The sequence below is a fragment of the Mustela nigripes genome, chromosome 5 (genome assembly GCF_022355385.1).
Source record: "Mustela nigripes isolate SB6536 chromosome 5, MUSNIG.SB6536, whole genome shotgun sequence".
Lineage (NCBI taxonomy): Eukaryota > Metazoa > Chordata > Mammalia > Carnivora > Mustelidae > Mustela > Mustela nigripes.
The window spans coordinates 57403967-57424512 of record NC_081561.1 but is presented as its reverse complement, the minus strand read 5'-3'; the positions used below and the strand labels follow the sequence as shown (position 1 = coordinate 57424512).

General features: G+C 41.1%; 1 protein-coding gene across 2 annotated transcripts in view; it reads right to left on the bottom strand.

The window, feature by feature from the left end:
* RCAN2 (regulator of calcineurin 2) overlaps positions 1 to 20546 on the bottom strand; it is a 268194-nt gene that overhangs the window by 205580 nt on the left and 42068 nt on the right. The window lies entirely within an intron of this gene.

Here is a 20546-nt window from a genome sequence, read left to right as displayed (position 1 = left end):
AGTAGCCAAAGTCCGCTTCCTGAGCCTGCATGCTAGCGGCTCGGCCACACCGTCCTAACAACCCAGCCTCAGACTCTGTTGGAAACTGGATTCATCTCTTTTGTTCTCAGTCAACACTGATGAGTCCTAGACAGTCACCAGTAAAAAAACAGGTCGCATTTCCATAGACATACGTAGCATTTGCTAGTACCGTGCACTGTCTGGTTACGCTTTCGCTTTAGTTCAGTCAATCTCAAACAATCCTAAGAGGCAGATGAAAAATATTATCACTGCACTCACTTTATACAGAACATGGGGAAGCCTGAGCAACTTGCCAAAGGTTACCCAGCCAGCAGTTGAAAGAACCGGGACTCCCATCTGAGCAGCCCAGCTCTGGAGCCCTCCCTCCTCAACCACTGCAGAGTCCTGCCCCACAAGCAAAAAGCATGAAACCAGCCAGGAAGTGGCCTTCCTCTGTCACAGTCAGTCTACCCAGCCACCTCCAGGGCCTCTTTTCAGGCCCAAACTTGACACAAGATCCTGCCTGCCACCTTCCCCTGGAACTCTCTAGATTGAATTCCTTTGCTTTGGGGTGCCTGCCACTCTTGTGACTTACCTGACCTGAGCCAGGAGCCACGAGAAAGTTGTTCAGGCGGAGGGCGGGCAGTGAGATCCACAGACCGTGTCAGTCCTTGAGCTGCCGGGGACTAGCTACGTGGCCTGGGCAAGGAACCCCACTTTGGGAGAATGGGACAGAATGGACGCGCATCCTGCGATTAGCACATCGTCATACAGATGTCAACGTTGCGGTTTAAAATCCATTCCTTCATTAAGACATGCTGTGGAGGGGGAGGGCTCGTGGATACTGTTGTAAGCACTGGGGAGGTGGCCCTGGACCAAGCAGCAGAGCCCTCATGCTCACAGGGCTGGTGTCCTTGTGGGGGAGACTGACACAAAACCTGGGAGCCAGTGGTTACAAGGCACATATCCAGTAATGCAATGGGCAATGAAAATGAAACATCTACCGCCATGTCTGCAGTTCCCCATCTTCAACCGGCTGGACATCAGCAGCACCTGCAAGATGACTGCCTCCTCTGTCTGAAGCTATTTTTCTAAAGCAGAGGTTCTCAAACATTTTGGTCTCGGGGCACTGTGAAGCTTTGAAAAAATTATTGAGGCTCCCAAAGAGCATGTGTGTGTTTGGGCTACATCACTAGATACCTTGCACAATAAAAATTCAGACAGGTCATTTCAGAACACGACAATGCACAGAGCACCTCGCATTAGCTGTTGGAGTGATGACATCATCACACATCATGAGGCCTCTAGAAAGTTCCACTGTGCACCGGTGAGGGAAGGAGAGTGAAAAAGGCAAAACGTCTTGGCGTTGTGGTTACTTCACAGATCTCTTGGCACCGCCAGAGGTCTTCAGACTATATTCAACAACTGTGATTCTAATGAAAACATATTTAGACTGATGCCAGCTTTAAAAAAAAAAAAAGAAGAAGAAGATTTATTTGATAGAGAAAGAACCCCAGTTGGGGGGAGAGAGAAAGAGAGAATCCTCAAATAGACTCTCCATCCACATTGCAATCCCCCATCCCACTGAGCACAGAGCCTGACACAGGGCTCAATCCCTTGACCGTGAGATCACGACCCGAGCCATAATCAAGAGTTGGATGATCAACTGACTGAGCCACTCAAGAGCTCCCTCTCAAAAAAGGATATTTGAATTTACTTTTCCATCTGTATGGATGTCTTCTTGCCTATTTTTCTACAATCAGAAGCTGAACATTTTAAAATACAATTTGAACTACATAAAGTACAAGGACCTACAATGTGTTTCCTGAGTGCCTATTCACCTTAAAAAAAAAAAAAAAAAAAAAAAAAACCACACACACACACACACAAGCAAAAAACCCTATTTCTTGATCTTCAGAAGCACAGCCAACCTTATGAAACAGAATCTACTTCCCTACTAAAGATTATATATGAAACAATTCTTAGTGGTTCACTTAGCCTTAGCTTTAACTCTCAGAACTCGTTCAGAGAGAAACTGATGACTTCTTTTAAACATGTGTCATACTCCTTCCCAAAGAAATTAGGTTCTTATTTAATTGCTATCTTCTTGTGAGTGTTTCAACACACAGTTAAAATGGTTTCATAACTACATTTCATTATACTTAAAGGTCCTTCTCTAAGTTTTACCTTCAGCATTCCTATAAAATAATTGTTTCTAAAGACAACAGGGGATTTCTGCAACTGTAATCTTTTCATCCTCAAGAAGTTTTGAAAAAGGCATCCAATATTACTATTTTTAGTACTAACCAGTTGAATCAGTCTACATGGGAAAAGAGCAGGTAGCTAAACACTGGAGTTTATAACAGTCTTGAAGAAAAGGAGCAGCTGGCTAATGCAAAATATAAAGGTAAATGATTGAGCCCTAAAGCTTAGAATGAAAAAGCAAAATTCCTCTTCAAAACTCACCTAGCATACCAGAAGGGAAAAGAAAAACAAATAGGTCTGTAGGTCTCCGAGGAGGTATTTTTATTGAGCAATTACTGCAAAACAGACCATGTTCTGTGCACTTTAAACAAATTATCTAATTTAATTTTCACCTTTAGTTATTCTTACATTCATTTTATAAATGAGGAAACTGAGGCACACAAATATTAAATCCCTAGCCTCAGGGCACGGTTAGGAAGTGGCAGGGAAAGGATGTGAACTGTGGGAGATTTGTAACAAACACAGCCTACGGTCTGAGTCTGCAAACATTTTGTTACCACTCAGTAGCTATGTGACCTCGGGAAAGTGCCTTCGCTCTCCTGAACAGAATGGTGATGACAGTCCCCCTTCCACGTAGGATGGATCCCAGGGAGCAGGATGAAAGGGAGGATGACCTTATCGAGGGGGATGAGGAGGGGGGACAATCACTGAGATGGATTCCTGAACCCTAAAATAATTAAAACTTTTTTAATAACTTGAATTTAGAACTCCTAAAAATAAGAAATCTTGATTCATGCTTACACATTATTTCAGGACTGACTGAAACCGCATATGCCAAAATCCCAAGGAAATTAAATAAATAATCACAAACAATTGTAGTCAATTCCTTTTTTTAAAACCACACTGTCCTTCATTCCTGTGTTCATTTGATCTCCCATAAGAATTGCTACTGATTCCTCTCGGTAGCCCAGCTTAATGGTTGTATGCACACGCTTTAGAGCAAGAGTTTCTAGATCCACATCCCTACCTGACCTTGAACTAGTTGCTGAACCTGTGCTTCAGTTCCTCATTGGTAAGTCAGCAGAAATAGTGGTACCTTCAGCATTGCTTTGTTATTAAGGCTAAATGAGTTCACACCTATAAAATAATTACAACAGTGCTAGGCATATAGTAAGAGCTCAAATAATACTAACAATTCAGAAGATAAAGGCAGATGACCTCAGCCTCAGAAACAGTGCCAGGCAATCAATTGAGTAAAAGCTTATAATACAATATAAATTAGATTTATTCAATATAGGGGAACACAGCATACAAAATATGCATGAATAACAGAATCACAGAAACAAGTCTAGAGGGGTGTACCTTGAACATGCCATTTAAGAGGCAACTTTGCACAAAGAGGCATCTGGTCTCAGACCAAAAGACTAGGTTCACGGCTGGATTATGCCACATCTCTGTGAACACCAGCAAATGACCACATCACACCATGTCTTCTAGATCACATCTTTTCTGTTATTTCAAATGAAGTAACTCAGGGGAAGTCCTTTGTAGATGGCAGCCAACTCTTCAGAGTTGTCTTAGTTATTATACTGAAGAAAGAAAAAAATTATCTTTAGAGTAATCAAAGTTTTAATTTCTAGAAGAAATACACTGGTCCCATGTGAGTTGTCTCCATCCATACAGGCAGCACTGGAAAGACCGATATCTAAGTATATCAAAATATATAGAAATATAACAATTTTGTACAGAAAATATTAAAAGTATTACATGTTCACTTCCTCAACAAATGTGTACACCTCTGGTAAGTGCTGGAAAATGTCAAGTAAGGTGTACATGTTTCTCTCACAGACCCTAGAGTTTCATTAACAATCCTATAAATAGAGGGATCATTCATGGTGAGCTGAACACTCTGAAGGAAAGAAACAACACACCATGAAAATGCGTAACAGGAATTAATGAGGTCTGGGACTGGCATCAGAGGGGTAGGGATGGGGGTGCATAAGACAGATGCTGGCAGACATAGCAGCACATGCAAAGGCCCTGGGGACATGACAACTCCTGAAAACTAAAAGAAGGCAGAGAGCCCAAGGGATGTGAGGATGTGAGGTAAAAGCTATGAGGTGGGTGTGCCTCGATGACCAAACCAAGAATACTGCGATTTAAAGGATCATTTCTTTATCCTCAGGGAAAGGGAAGCCTGTGGTGAGTATCTGACACATCACACTTGAGATTTGAAACAGTAACAACAACAAAAAGATTCCATGTACAGAGAGAAATGGATTAAAGGGCAGCAAAGGGAGCTAGTCAGAGATCAGGAAAGAACCAACCACCATAGTCCACACGGAAGACACTTGGACCAGGGTTAAAAGAAAATGGTCAAATTGGACAGGGGTTTAGGAGATGGAATCATCAGGACTGGTTGTTGATGGTAAGGATGAAGGACAGGAGAGTTGCTCATCTGAAGAACTGGGAGAAGGGACATTCAGGTCAGGAACACAGGGAACAGTGGAAGAAAACTTGGTGGGCAGGAAAAGAGCAAGAGTTTACTTTAGAACATGCTGAGTGTCAAGAACAGCTATTGGTCACCTGGCTCAGGAAGGTGGTTTAGGACAAGGAAGATTTGGGGCAGGTATTAATTAGGGTGTAGGGGGCAATTAAAGGCTTGGAGGAAACTGCTCAGCAGAATAAAGAGAGAGACAAAAGCAATATATCCACTCACATTTATACTTAAATGGAATCCACCTAGTCTCCCTAATGTGGTTTAAAACTGACCTTCTCATGGGCAATTTGTATATGCGACTCCCTATCATCATCTACCAGGCGTGGTTTCCCTTTGATTTATTCTGACTGAGAAATAAAAGGTTGCTTTCTTTAAAGAGATGGGCAATAGCAAATGCCCAGCACATTTGGATGAGATGGGAACCAGGGGAGGCTATTAGCTGTAGGGTCTAAGAGTTATTAAATATTGAGGGACGAGGAAAAAGAAAAAGTCATCTTTCCTGATACAGCCTTTAAAATACTTTCGTGGAGAGGACTCCAGATGCCATCAATCAGGAAAATGATCTCTGGCAGAGAAGAATATGGCTGGTATAAATAATTAATGAATGAAGGCAGAAACAGAATATGGAAGTGGGAGGTGCTCTTGGAGGAATTTTTGCTGGAAAGTTCAAGCAATGGTTACATGATTTTCTTCTCATTAACTATCTTCCCAGAATCATGTGTGTATGTGTGTGTATCGCTATACATCTATATATATATACATCTATATCTATAATTATCAATACATAGATAATAGATATAGACATATACACATATACACACACACATATATACACAATTGTATTTTCCTGTTCGAATTTTAGATATCATGGCAGATCCTTATTTAAAAAGAAAAATGACTCGCTTTTAAATGTTAATGAAAACCTCTAGAGAAAAAAAAATAACATTATACCAAAGATATTATTTAATACATGTCAGTCCTCAAAAAATTTTCTCGGAGAAAAACAACCTTAAAAAGTCAACTTCTTGTCTTGGTCAGGACTCAACAACAGTGAAATGCTGGTGGTGATTCATGTGGCTTCATGGTGCTCTCGAGTATTAGAAGAACTAGAAATATTTGTTCCTAGAGACCAGCAAAGTGATTGATGTTGTATTATTAAAATTGTTCTCAAATACCACAAGAAGTATGCACATTACAGTCCTCACATAAAAGTTAGACAGCAGCAAGCCATTTATTTACTGGCCTCTCTTCATTTCAACCTGACATTGATTTAAAATTTAGAGATAAAAAGGGTGGGGGGGAAAGGCCCTAGAGTGTCCACTGATTCAGCCAGGCCAATGCTCTATCTAACATTTTAAAGGGTCATTAGTACTAGAACGAATTTCTACATTCACAGTATCAGATAAGTTTATGTAATTTCCAATTAAAACAGGAAAGAGAAAGCCCTGGAATTTTGAGTTTATATCACAAGCTACATCTGCACATTAATATATCAAAATCGGGGCAATTCTGTTCAAAATCAGATAGATGCCCAAACATGTGAATAAGGTAAAAGGCTTATGGGAAATTCTCTGTTTGTCACTCCTCTTCCCTACCAACGAATTGCACAATGTTCTTCAAGACAGTTTATAAGCTATACTTAAAATTTTAACTACATTTCGTGTCAGTTTAGGAAAGCTAATTCACCATAATAACGAATGTGTGTGTTAATTTCATCTTCTGATACTACTTATTTTACATGCTTCATCAAAAGCCATCCATGTCTTTAAAAACAAAGCAGCAGAGGAAACTTAAAGATAATCCATTAGCAGCAAATTTGGCCAATGTGTTCATTAACTCAACTAGTACCACAAGTATGCAATTGATAACACGCTGAAGGTACTGGCAACACAAAAAATCTTAAAACTGTGATAATAAATGATTTAGTTGAGGAGACTTTTTTAATTGTGTCAGTTCACCACTCATGCATGAGAAAGTGGGATATATATGTCATTCTGCTCTGTTAAGAGTCAAAAAGTTAAGTTAGTATAAACCTGAGGACACGGCTATGCTCTCTGTAACATATTAAACATTATCCCTGGATTTTAAGTATACTTGTTATTTCACTTTCGGGGAAGGCAGGGAAACAAGCAATCTTGGCTCACCAATTAAGAAAGTCCTAAACTATGAGCTTTCTCCAGGTGGCTTTGGAGAAGTAACTAACTTCTTCAGCTCTATGTGCTATGTAAATTGAGGTTAACAATAATAATCATCAGGGATGTACTATCAAATCTCAGTGTTCCTTTTTACAATGCTGGAAATTATGCATTTGTGGTCATTTGTTATAGCAGCAACAGGGCGTTAATACTATAGGAAAACAAACAAATCCAATTTACAGAGCTTGCTCATTTCCATAGTGTAAATTCTCCCATGGCCAATTTTAACCCATGCTGTAAGCTGCTGCTCAGTCGGCTAAGCTGGTAAGAACTCATTTCCGTACCACTGGGTATAACTACAAACGGCACTAGTAACAGAGGATACCTGTAAAACCCTGATCCAAGACTTCTGTGTGATTCTCATAGGGTCATTAATTAATCTTCAGTACTTTAAGAGTTCCTTCAGCTGGTGAATGGGCTGATTAGCCATTATGCCAACACCATCTTTCTTCAACCCCCACTCACACCACCTGCCTGACCCACACGTCTGACAAAGATAGCTGCTCTTCCTGGCATACCAAATATATGCCAAAATTGTAGAAGTGCTGAGTCCCACCACATGAGGATTTGCTAACCATGATACCAGTGATACCAGTCAATGATGACTCAACAAATTGTCTCAAAAATCTTCACTGGCCTGGATGCTACAATTTCTGGCATCCTAGGTGTAGGGGGCAGTCATGTACATGGCCACAGCTAAAGGGGAGGCTTCAGTGTCTCCTGTGGTCTGAGGAGACAAACTCTTGTGCAATCTTCCAAAAGAGCTTTTTGCAAATGAAGGAAGAAGGACCTCTCAGAGGCCTGCCTCCATGTCACTAAGCCAGTCACTCTCCAAAGGAGGTTTACAAAGAGAAAGCTGCAAGAATTTCAGCCTCCTCACTTGGAACTCAGAATGAGGTCTCAACAATTGCATTACAACTTTTCTTTTAGTGCTGCTTCTAGAAACTCACCCCAGGAGATTCTGACCCAGTAAGACAAGGTCCTAGAACTGGTATGAAGAAATGCCCCAGCAGTTCCTCTAATCTATGGTTTGAAACCATCAACTAGACCAGTGTGTCACAAACCCGGTGACCTTTGGCAAGTGACCTTTGGTCCACCAGGGGACCTTTGGCAAGTTCTAGGGACATTTTCGGCTGTCAAAGCATGGTGGGTGGGTGGAGGAACACTACCAGCATCTAGCGGGCACAGAGAGGGATGCAGGGAACATCCGACAATGCACAGGGCAGCACCACACAAAGAATCATCAGTTCAGAAGGTCAGTAACAACAAAGTGGAGAAACCCTGAACCAGATCAGCCCAAGGCTCTATGTCTCCCATATTATGTCTATTCCTGGCAACAAAATCTCTGACAGTGAAATAGGTTGTGGCAATGCATTATTAATTAAAGATGGATTTCTGTATAGATTGGAATATAAATCCTAACACCTTGTTTGTGCCAAGCAATAATTAGTATTACAGCAATAACAACCTGTGCCAAAGGAAATTTTAAAAGGTACCATAAATGGCATGAACTATCGTTCTGTCTACATGAACTGTATAGGATTTTCTAGAGAATTACTTTTTAAGTCACTTCTTTAAGTGTAACAAAGTCATTCATACACATTTAAATCTTCTTTATAATGATGTTTTTCCTCCACAGAAATGCCACTTTTCATTCATCTATTTTGTTACGATATTTCCTGTAATATTTTCTTCAGAAAAATATGCTAGGATTAAGGGAAGAATCTTCCAAGCAAAACTCTTAAAGCAGTTAATGAATATGAAAAAAAAAATCATACTCTGCTTTTCTCATTTACCTTCTCTTTCTAATGTAAATGTTAATCCCTTCTAAAGTAATTGGGCCCACTTACATTGCCAACCGCAATTAACACATACTCAAAATTGGCTACAAGTAAGGATGAGACACCAGCAAAGACAAGGATCTTGTATTCAGTAGACTTCTGTTTCCTGAAATTAAAATCTGAAATGACTGTAATTACTCACAAAGAAGGCTTGGTTGACCAATCCAGCTTTCTCTGGAAACTGATGAAAAGATAGCCCAAACAGGAAGAAAATCATGAAGGCGAAACTCACTGGTCTTTTCTTTTCTTTTTTTTTTTTTTTAAAGATTTTATTTATTTATTTGACAGAGAGAAATCACAAGTAGATAGAGAAGCAGGCAGGAGAGAGAGAGGGAAGCAGGCTCCCTGCTGAGCAGAGAGCCCGATGCGGGACTCGATCCCAGGACCCTGAGATCATGAGCTGAGCCGAAGGCAGCGGCTTAACCCACTGAGCCAGCCAGGCGCCCCTCACTGGTCTTTTCAAGAAACTTCTAAGGACATTGTTCAGACGGTAGCGTAAAGTCCAACATGCATCAGGCTTCTCATCGAAGTATATAAATGCAATGGCCAAATGACTACAGCTAGTCTTTTCAACTTCACACTCAGCATAAAAGAAAACAAAGCTTTCTAGTATTGGACAGGAGAAGGGCGATTCCAGACTGGCAGTTTACTGGGGCAATAAAGTCATGTATGGCTGTTCTTCAAGACACTGTGTGTAGGGGAAAGTCCTCTGGGCTGGTTCTTGTGAATACACTGGTTATTTGTTCAGATTCCAAAAGAGAGTCATCTCATTTGCCCTGACCTTGACTTAGAAGTTCTTCTGGGGGCAAAGGAAATAGACAATGCAGGTCAACCACTGCTTCTTGATGCGTTATGCAACAAGCATAAGACAAGGAAAGCAAAAAGTTCCTATGAGTTTTACATGATGCCAAGTGCAAAAGATCAGACGGGCAGACATTATTACTACTAGCCTTCATGGATTATGCCACTTACATCTTCACAACAACCCTATGAGATAAATACTTCACTTCACGGTGAAGACACTGAGGTGGGAAATTTTCAGTAAACCGCCCACAGTCACACAAGTGACAAGCATTGGAAACGGGCTTTAGACTGGGCTAACAGGTGCTAGAGCCCCTCAGAGCCCCTCTCTCTTAATCACTGTGGCCATACCATTTCTCTACAGATGAGATGGCCTGTGTGGGGAGGGTTTTGAGGCCGGAGGGTATTAATGAAGAATGAACCCTGTCAGTGGCCCACAACAAAGCTGTCCTCCCAGAAAGCCCATCACACCAATGCTAGTGCTTCCAGCCACACACAGATGCAGATCGCATGACTGCCCTTCTGTCACCTTCAGACACAAAAGGTATATTACCCTATGATATTAAACAACTGGTTCCTTTTATTCCAAGCAGTTGCTTTCCTTTAAGCTTCGGTTAGAAGAGCAGTTGGCTATGCTCGCAAGCCATTAGCACTCCTGTGGGCTTAAACGTGCCACATAAAATAAATTGATCATATTTGGGCATATGCTCTGAATAGGCAATGGGAAAACCAGCCTCTGTATTGACCCACAGAGTTCCATTTCCAAGCTTCTCAGTCCTTTTTATTGCCCTGTCATCAAGTTAGTTCTAATACAGTTTACAATTTATATGCTTATTTCGTTTAACAGGCTATAATAACATTTATTTTGGCTGCTTTTCGTTGATCCTGTATAGATGCCAATAGTAGCGCCCTCTACCCTGCTCCTCATGTGAGGAATCTAGAGTTGCTAAATCCATAAAACACAAGGCATGAAAATATGCCTTGAAATGTTGCAAAACTCCGAAAATTCACTGATGAAGGAATTTGCAAACCGAAACGGGCACTGAGTAAAGACACAAAGGAGCCAGCCCTTCAGGAACGAAGGCTTTTTATTTTGGTGTTTGTGGTGTTGTTTACAACAATGCGTAAGCTTGACAAAGGACTGAAAAAATTCAAGTGACAGCTGACAAAGTCATCATGTTGACTGCAGAAAACCTAAAAATGCAGAAGGTTGGGGAGGTAAGATTCTAATGACTGTGCCCTGAATCTGGCAATTAAGAAAGCATTGCATTCCAACTGTGGAGTGGTGACAGGATCTTATTGAGGTGACTTTCTGTAGAGTCCAGACACAAGGGCTATTCTTAGAACAACCAAAAAAAGCATGGAGCTGCCTAAAAATAATGATGACTCAACACCTAGAGGCTTCAATGATGTAATGTTGTCAAAGAACACCCTCTCTCCTCACAGGTTGCAGCTTTTAAAATAAGCAAGCTCACAGCTCACTTTCTGAGGAAAGCAAAAATTTCACACACTGAAGGAGAAAACGAGGACACGTGGGTCACACCTACAATGTTCCATCCACGCATCGCGCGTCATGGTGGCCTGGTTCGCTCGTGGAGGAAGCCCCTGCCAGAGTCGGAGTCCGTCCTTTCTCTCTGCCACCCACACGCATCAGTTGTCCTTTCAAAGCAGGGCCTGTGAGGCAGGACAGCAATGCAGATTACACAAGAGGCAGGCTGAAAAATCTGTCCTCGGGTCACCGCAGTCAGCACACTGCATCGCAAAGGATGGGTAGCTTTGGGTCCAGACTGTTGTACAAGGGCAAGGCAGGAGCTCCAAACAAGAAACAAAAATGTATCCCAGAGGCTTCTCCCTCCCCTCTTAGGCGGGCTCCTCTATAGGTTCTACCCACCGCCATGACTTACTTCACCTGACTTGTGCTCTCATTATCAGACCCCAGGGAGCATTAAGCTTCACGAGGGATCGCACCTCATTCATTTTTATACTCTCAGTCGCCAAGAGCAATGTTTGGGACATGGTAGATAGTCAATAATTGTTTAAAATGTGATGGCTAGATGGAGGAGACTGATGAATGATGCAGGAAAGATGTTAGTGTTCGAAGATGATGGCCAAGAAAGAATTCTTGAGGCATCCTTGGTGCAAAAAGGTGGTTTTATGAAAACACGGGGACAGGACTCAGCCCACAGCAGAAAGAGCTGCACTGGGGTACGAGGAGTGGTCCATTCTATACTTCCAAGTTGGGAGGGGGGTGAGGGATAGCGTGAGCCTCCCACGTATTTTGGGAACAATGTTTCCAGGATCCCGAGGGGGCTAACAATTTTTAGGAAAATGTCATTTATTATTGTTGAGTAAACCCTCAGTCATGAGACTCATGTATATCGATGGGTCATGTGCTCGGAGGATGATTGCCAACATGTATGTTGGGGACGGGGGTTGAGATAAAGGATGTTTCCAAAGGAATTTTTATAGGTTAAAGTAGACTTACAGGATACGGGGGGTTGGGCCTGAGATTGCCTTTTGCCCTTAGTGAAGTATTAACATCTAGGCAGCTGAGTTCCTAGAGGAATGTCACTCTGTCTGTTTCAAGGATTTGTCAATGGGCTTAAGAGTACAGAAATTTAATAATTTTCCTTCTGCCTTTGTTTCTCAATTAATGCAGTACTCTCTCCTTGTCAGCATACTATGATTCACTGCCCTTCCCTGAGTATGTAGATTGTATATCTTAGGATATGTCTTAAGTATATCCTAGGATATAATATCTTCTAGGAGTAGGTTCACTAAAAAGGGAATTCTTGACCAGAAAATAATCTTCAAAGATATGGGGAATCTGAATCCCAAAGTTAACAGCAGCAATGTCCACAACAGCCACACTGTGGAAAGAGCCAAGATGTCTATGGACAGATGAAAGTATAAAGAAGATGTGTTATGTATATACAGACACGCACACAAACACACACAATGGAATATTATTCAGCCATCAGAAAGCATGAATACTTACTGCCTACACAGACGTACATAGAACTGGGGGGTATTACGCTGAGCGAAATAAGTCAATGAGAGAAAGACAATTATCACTCATATGTAGAATATAAGAAGCAGCACAGAGGACCACAGGGGAAGGGAGGGAAAACTGATGGCAAGTCATCAGAGAGGGAGATAAACCCTAAGAGAGTCTTAATTCTAGGGAACAGACTTAGGGTTGCTGCGGGGGCGGGGGAGGTAACTGGGTGATGGGCATTAAAAAGGGCACGTGATGGAATGAGCACCGGGTGTTGTATGCAACTGAGGGATTACTGAACTCTGTACAGCTGAAACTAATGATGCACCATATGTTGGACAAGTGAATTTTTTTTTTTTTAAGATTTTATTTATTCGACAGAGAGAGATCACAAGTAGGCAGAGAGGCAGGCAGAGAGAGAGGAGGAAGCAGGCTCCCCACCGAGCAGAGAACCCGATGCGGGGCTCGATCCCAGGACCCTAGGATCATGACCTGAGCCGAAAGCAGAGGCTTTAACCCACTGAGCCACCCAGGTGCCCCGAGTGAATTTTTTTAAAAATGGAAAAAAAATCTTCAAGTCCAAAAGATTATTGAGTCCTGTAGGAGATACTCGGGAACAGGTTGTTCCCCACACCACAGAGCCAATGAATCTGTTCTTGAGGCTTGCTCTGCTCAGCAGGAAATAAAGCCAGGGACAGGGGTTTGAGAGTCAAGGCTGGGTGTATTATAAATAGATACCAACCCCCCCCCAAAAAAAAAAAAACAAAAGAAAAACAAAAACAAAAAAACCCTGCATCCTATTTAATATGCTATTTCTTACATGTACCACTGTTTCTTTTTCAAAAAGGTGACCTTGTTACAGTAATACTTTCATTGTGCATTTCTGGAATTCCCCAAAGTCAGGTCCTAATCTCCAAAAGAAAACCATTCTTATTATTTTGTAGCAATTCTCCTTCTGGTGTTTTGTGCATGTTGCTTTTAAATAAAAATTATTTTACTATTACTACGGTGGGTTACCGGCCTGAATCACCATGCATTCATTAACTTAGTTTCCACAACTTCAAATCTACCCTAAAAACCAAGGATTTGCAAATCACTCAAAACACTGCAAAGAAAGTACTCTTGATCAGGCCCAAAGAGAAGTTCTTTTGAAAGAGACCATAGTTGCTTAGATATGCAAATTTAAAGAAGTTTCTTTAGAGGAAAGACAACCCCAATGGAGCTGAGAACCCAGCAGTCAACAGGAAGTAGGGAAGGGCAGAGCTAAGAAAACAAATGCATACCCACCTTCCCCCCTTTCTAAAGCATGATGGCCCCACCCTGCTGACTCCCACATTTAGAGCAGGGCTAGGGGTAGGAAGCAGATTGAACCAAAGCTAGTTAATGGTGCCAAATTTCTCACACTGAAGACTCATTCCTCTGAAATTTTTGAAAGAAGCTATTTGAAGCTAAACTCTTTTCTTCTTCTGTGTTCCTTGCAAAGCCTTGAACTTCACCCACATAGCGATAAATTTAAAATGCACTTCTGGTGCAAGTCTTACAACTGGAGAGAATGTAGTACCAAGGAGGAATATAATCTCTTCCAAGGAAAGAATACAATCCTCAAGGAGGAGGCATTGAAACCACAGAAATAATTTGGCTCTCGGCCGTTAGGAGTCAAAATTAGGCTCATGTTAGAATCTCAAACTTAAATCCATGTAACCTCAAATGGCTTATGTGTTCTTCTTCTCACCAATTAAGTATTAGAAATAACAATCAGATTTAAGAGTCAAACTAAAGCTCTAATTATGTGACCAGGTGCTTCTCTAAACACAAGCAGCCCACATGTACAGTGGAAAGTGGTAACTGTGATTGCCACGTTACATTTTTCCCTTGAAGATATGTTAAAATTATTCTTCCAAACAATATGAATTATAGCAAAAATATGTATATATTATTCTAAAAATATATCATCTACTAATGAAGGTGATTTTTTTTCTATTCATAATGGAATTTTAAACATCTGCAAAATATACCCTTAGTGACTCCTGGCCAGCCTCCTTACATAGTTAAAGACAATTGTTAAAGTTCTGCTAAGGATATGAGCAGTTTGATGAGGTAATTCAGAAAATGTTCTTGCATTATACCTATGCATGATTAGGTTGCTACAAAAGAAACAGAATATCAAGACCACTAAGAATAAATACATTAGCCATGACTGAGTATTAATTTTAAATTTGAACTTCCTGGAAGCTAAGGAAAAAAAAAAGTAAGTTACATAAACTTCCTAGTGGGGGAAAAAAAAAAACAGTTCCCCAAAGTAAACAAGGTTTTCTCAGTACTATGTTCCGAAAGAAACATAACACATGAACCTTATTTGCGGAAACCTGAACAACATGTATCCTAGAACAAACACAGAAACAGTTCACATGCAGCAAAGGCTGAAATTAAACTTTCTAGAAACCCAAAGCTATCCTATCAAAGCACAACTTCCTTAGGATTCTACAAGGATTGGTTAAATCCAGCCTTTCTTCCTACCTCCACAGCACAGGGGCCATCTGGGCTCTCCTTTCTGGAACCAGAACCAGAGAGTCACAGGCTGGGTAGTGAGGAGGGGATAAAAGAGAATGAGGAAGGGAACCAGTGTTTACCAAGGAGACCTAGCATCGTGTCACCTCCTCTTACCCATTTCACCTCATTTCATCACATAACAAAACTACAGAGAAGGTATGGCCAACCCCATTTTATCAAAGAGAGAATGGAGATTCAGAGAAGTTGGCCAAGAGCACGTAATGAGTCCGCAGTAGAGGCAGGATCTGGACCCAGGTTCTTCTAGATCCGAAGTCCTGGCACAGGGCCCTTCTGTCTCTCTCTCTAAGTGCCCAACGTTATATCGAGGACTGGGGGGATGGGGGAGACTACAGGATGCAGAAGAACCATGAGCTTTCTCTATTGCCATCAAGACACTTGGATTCACCCAGCTGGAATGTTAAGACCAGACCATCATATGAGGCAGTGTTTTCTATGCATAAATAATATACTAAATGACCTGGAGTTAGTAACAGCTGCAAATAAAGGGGGAAGGTGTAAGGTTTGAACAAAGCGCAAGATATGATATTTCAACCTATATGCTGAAAAATCTTACCCATGTCATGTATCTGATCAACGGGTCTCCACATCAAAACACGGATGGGAGATTACAGTGCTTACAGTTAAAGCAATGGTTATGCTGTATAATAAAACATCCCCAGCAAAAAAAAATATTACCAAAATATCACCAGAAACTGATCAAACTTAAAAAAAAACAAACCTACACAGATTATGTTCTATATATCCATTCTTCTTAAAAGGTAGGAGAGTATGATTGAACACTGTATGCAAAATTATAAGTGGGTAGAGAGTTATAAATGAGTAGGTAATAGTGAAGTATAAGTAGTGCCCTAATAACCCCACTCTCATGCAGCAAATATCTCATGATATTAATGCGATCGGCTCTCAGCTCGTCCATACCACACTGATCTCATCCACAGAGCTAAATGTCAGGCCTGCTGTGAAAGATACCTTGGTATTGCTTTAAAGTTCATGTCCAAGCTCTCTGACTTTCTTTGGTTATCTCTGAACAGGTCCAGAATTTCAGACTACTGACCTAAGAACAGAGTCAATGATGTCCAGAAAGGCAGTGGGAGGCCAATGACATTTTCAACTGGTAGGAGCAAAGGAAATAATAATAAACCTCCTTCCCCTACCCTTCCCCGGGGCTCCCTCTCTGAAACTGCCTCTTAAAGAAAGAAAGTTGTTAGGAGACACAACTCAAGAGTTACCCTTAAATTTATACAACCTTTTAAATTTGAAATAATTCAAAGTTTTCCATTATGATGAGGACCACTATGATGGTTGTGCCTTGCTTGTACTTTTCAGGGGCTTCTGGCCTGGGAAGAGATCAGAGAATGAAATCCAGCCTGTCCTCCACCTGTCAAGCCGCTCACAACTGCTCTGGGCTGCATCCACCACCCCTTCAGCTGAGGGAAAAGGGCACTACATTTTCAAATTCACTATCTTGGCCCAGACAGTATGTCCTAAGGTTGCTTCTGCCCATGAGGGCACCTTCTCATAATTCACAGCATCACTGTATAGGCCAGCAGCAGCTCTGATGGACACCATCTAAAATGGTTTCCAAGTACCTTCATCTTTCCAAAAAGGGAAAAAGCCTCCTGCCCCTCTTTAATATTATCCTGGACTCACTGGAACATGGCAGCCGTTTTTCCCCAGGTGCCATCAGGAATATACACTCACCTTCTCTTTGGCACAGAAACCAAATACTCTCAACTTTTTATGCACCAGGCTTAATTCTTTCCACTGCCTCAATTATTTGCAGGTAGTTAAGTGGGGCATTTAGAGTGGCTTGTCAGATGCTCAAGCCCCAGGGGGTCACTCAGTTCTGTGGAGAAGCAAGACACTAAATATGCCTCTGGAATATTTCAGTCACTTTAAGAAAGGTTAAGGTTCCAGGGAATGTCCTACAGCAGCTTTCAAATCTGCCCCACGCTGGGCCTCTCATCTGGCAGGTGCCCCCAAGTGATTAGCGGTGACTAATTATGGTTCCCAGTCATTGTCCAGAGAAAAGACAAAATGGGAATAACTTAACTGCGTACAATGATACCCACTGTCTTTTTCACAATTCAGACCTTCTTTAAAGCAACAAACCTATTTGTAAATGTCACTTTCACCCATCCAGGATGAAAAGCACAAGAAAAACAGCACAACTCGCTCTTATTCTCAAATATGTGGTATCTAATTTAATTGTTAACTGCTTTAGTATTTAAAACAAATGCTCAGTTACCATTTTCCCACACTCAGGCCACCATAGTCTACTTCATTTCTTCTTTTTTCAACCTATCTTCAGCAGCACTTAAACTACAGTAAATCATCTTCTTGTTTATCCTTTGCTACACATTTACAACTGAACTGATTCGGACTCAATGTATTTACATCTAGCTTGAGTCTTGCTATTGGATTGCCTCAGTTCTCTGCTTTACATTCTTTTACTTGACTGTTCAAGTGGTGGATAGCCAAGTTTATTTCTAAAACTGGTTTTCCAGAGTCGAGTTGAGAGATGGTAAGGTACAGTGGGTAATGAATCAGAATTGAACATCAAGAGGACTTGTGCTTACTGTATCAACCTAGATAGACTAAGTTATACTCTTAAGAACAAACTCCCTAATTCCAGTGGTTTAAATCAACGAAGGCTTTTCTTTTTCCTTGTCATGTTACATGTTCCTCATGTTGGCCAGAACTCTGTGTCAACACTCTCCTTGCCCTACAACCAAAACTACGAGAGTAGGCACCACCTGGCACAATGCCAATCGCCCCAGCACTGTGAAAAGAACATTCTTCAGGGTCAAACATCCATAATTAAATGCTTAACTTGGAAGTGACAGGTCGTTTCTGCTTACACACTGGGCAGAACTAGCCAGAGGGGTCCACAGAACACAACTGTGATATACACTCGGGGGGAGAGAAGCAGAAAGACACCCCCCCTTATAGGACTGTCATGACAATTAAAGGCTTTAGTGTTTATAAAGCCATTTGGAAGAGTACTTGGCACCTTGCTGTATGCAACTAAGTACCTGCTGCTATTATTCCTAATCACGATTATTTTTAAACTGAATAAATTCATCATTTTTGGAGGCCACTATCAAGTCAGGTTTCTCCTTACTCAATTGCATTTGGCTAAATGATTCGTGATGATTGTTTCCCTGTTCTCCTTGAGCTACCAGTGAATGCCAATGACCCACTGAGCAAACACTCACCTATCTTCAGAACAGACACAGGGCAGCCCCCAGGATATCCCTCCAGCCTCACCTGTCTCAAGATGAGTCTCTGTAGCCCAGCTGGACCCAGAAAGGCAAACCCAGGGGAGCATGCCAAAGGGAAATGAACCCTAGTAACTTTTCGGTGTTGCAAGCTGTGAAGATCCCAGTTCTAAATGTGCTTCATACAAAAATATTTATGTTTCAAGCTGTAGCATGCAAACAGCAATCTGCATTTATTGGTTGCAGATGCCAATTTCCTCCAGCTCCGGTTCTCTTCTGTGTTATATAAACAAATCTCAACCATCTGGACCACAACAAGCCACTCTGAAGTATGTGCTCACTCCTTGCAAAAAGCAGCAAATCAAAATATAATCTCACAGAATTCTGCCTCACAGAAAATCGGAGTGAACAATTTTCACAAAGCTGTTTTTCAAAGGTTCTTTAGGTGTCAGAATAGGAAAGATGGGATAGCAGAAAGGAACTTCTCATAATTACTTTGATGAAGAAAAACTAGCATAACAGGAAGATCAGATCCTGTGGTGTTACCTATATTAACAGTCCAATCTAGGGGCTTCCAAAGTAGCTCAAAAAAGAAAAGGGCTCAGAAAAATCGTCTTAGACGGGTGGAAAGACCGAGAAGAGAGTGGTGCAAGACTCATTCAGGATAGTCAGAGAGCAAAAACTGTAATTCCTCCCCAGCTAAGGAAGTTGAAATGTATGCTTTATAATACCTGCAAAAACCAATCTAAACTATAGTCCATCAATATCAAGGAACAATGAACTAGAAGCAGACTATGCCAAGAAAGAAAGGACAAGTTCCATGTGTTGTCACCTACCCACCTGGACCTCTGAAATGAATACGAAGCATCATTTCCCATGTCCTGTCTCCCTGATAGAACTCCAGGCTGCTCAACGCATCTTCCCAAGGCCAAGTATTTTAGAAGATCACCACAGCCAACTTTGCCCACAGGCAAATGCAGGAGGGCTAGAAATGCTTCCTGTTCCTTTTCCCTCCACCTAAAGATATCCCCTTATCAACTTAGCACAGTGCCTAAAATGTCCATCCTTTGGGAAAGAATGATTTTCAGACTTAGGTGACTTAGGTTCATGAACTTGGAACACTGTGTAATTTCCTGAGAGAATGGCATACAAAATAAGTCAGTTCTGTTAAAATGGTGAAAATCAATGGAAGTCAAAGGAAGACCATAAAGGTCTGGGACTTAAAGAGAAGGATGAGGCAGAAAAACGAGGATCCCCAAGGCTCCCCAAATACATTTTCCAGTGTCGTGCCTCCTTGCTACTGTCAACTCATTTGGTATCTGATCATCTTGCTTTGTCGTCCGAATCTAGATCAGATTATTTGATATCCTGTAGACTTTGCTGAAGTGGGGGCTATAAAACCACCCCAAAGTAGAAGAATTTCTATCTGATTTAATAAGTCCAATTATGTAGACTTTGGCCAATTATAAAATTCACCTCCTTGACTATAAAAATGTGGTCTAAATAATTTGAAACTGGCTCTGCTGAACTACATCTTGTTGATATCAACTCAATATTTTATCGAGGTCATTTAAAAACCAAATACTTTTGGTCAAGCTGCAATGTACCAACTTTGTATACAAATTAAAAGAGAGTATTTTGTAATCCATGATTCAGTCACAGATCAGAGCATCAGAACAGATGTGGGAACTCTGCCCAGGCTTCTGTCTTCCTATATAACCAATCCTGGATCAGGAGATCAGTCATGCTTGAGCAGCACTCCAGAATGGAATAAGTTCCTTCCTAGGTCCTACTGTTCCAATCTACCAGGAAGTATTTAATCAGGAAAGAATCAAAATCCTCTTTTGGTCTCTAAGGAAAATCCTTCTAATTGTTGATTCATTTAGATAAACAGATGACAGAATGAGAAAACATCTTGTTTCATAGTTAATGTCAGGCAGATTTCAGGGGGGAAATTAGTGGGTCTGAGTAAATTCTAATCTGTGTTATAAACTGTTTATAATCCAAGAGCAAAATTCCTAGTTTCTTTCAAAGAGATCACATGCAATTTTCTTTCTTCAAAGAGTCAAGGGATTACAACACTGGAGGTTCTAATCACATTAAAGGCCTCGGATTTCAAGCTATTTTTAGCCTATCATGTCGATGTTCAACTCCAAAGTAATATCAATATAAAACTATCTTTATAATTCCTAATCCTCCAGGCTATCAGAATTG